Source organism: Oncorhynchus masou, chromosome 30 (assembly GCF_036934945.1).
Source record: "Oncorhynchus masou masou isolate Uvic2021 chromosome 30, UVic_Omas_1.1, whole genome shotgun sequence".
In the NCBI taxonomy this organism is placed as follows: Eukaryota; Metazoa; Chordata; class Actinopteri; order Salmoniformes; family Salmonidae; genus Oncorhynchus; species Oncorhynchus masou.
The window spans coordinates 65,031,858-65,032,992 of record NC_088241.1 but is presented as its reverse complement, the minus strand read 5'-3'; positions in this window follow the sequence as shown (position 1 = coordinate 65,032,992).

Below are 1,135 nucleotides of genomic sequence, written 5' to 3'. Positions count from 1 at the left end.
TGCTGTTCTTTGTGAGATTGACTTTGGTCTCTGGTCGTGAGATTTTGGCTGGGATTCATTCAAACTGCGCTACTGACAATGTGCTTTTTTTATATATATATATATAAGGCTATTTCCTTGTGGGATTGTAAACACTGATTGTCAGTTCAAGCGTAAAGGACCTTTATCTTTCTTCGTTAACAAACAAAAACGCAGTTTGTAATTACGACTTGGAGAGTCGTTCAAGTGAAACTTGTCATTTTATTAACTTGAAACGACAGCAAAGTACAATATCAGTCCGACTTCTGCAACAACAATGTAAAACTTCTGCTGTTTTTAATTAGATTTTATGTGGCAAGTCAGTTAAGAACAAATTCTTATTTACAATGACGGCCTGGGAACAGTGGGTTAACTGCCTGTTCAGGGGCAGAACGACAGCTTTGTAACTTGTCAGCTCGGGGGTTTGAACTTGCAACCTTCCAGTTACTAGTCCAACGCTCTAACCACTAGGCTACCCTGCCACTTCTACACTCTAACCACTAGGCTACCCTGCCACCTCTACACTCTAACCACTAGGCTACCTGCCTCCTCTACACTCTAACCACTAGGCTACCCTGATCCTGCAGCAAACACGCTGCAGCAGAGTGCCGTGCACCCTTGCTCAGATACTCCTAGTGAGTGCATTGTCTTGCTATTCTTGGACCTTTTTAACAACATGTTGGCTGCACTGACCCGAGACGGTGATCTTTTATTGTTTTGCTAAATTACCCTCAATCACAGGAAACACTGGATGGTCTGTCATGACCTGTCTGTAGTCCGTTTGGTGTTGGTTCCACTTAAGTGAAAAGCCTGGCTCTTTTCCCCCAGATTCATTTAGTCTGATATTCTATACACAATGGTGGAACTGTTTTTGTCACCACATCCATTTTTACCTGGTTAATCTAGTTTCATGAAAAGGATCACTGAAAAAAAGATGGCATTTTTTTTAAAGGGACACCGAAGAGAGAACACAAACATCCATTGTGTTTTCTATTAAACAAGCACCTTTTAGCAAAAACTAATTTCAAATGAAGACTGCTGTTAGTGACTTTTGTTTCAAATGACCCTAATTGAAGAGCAGGACAAATGCTTCTTTAAACAACTCAATCCATTGTTT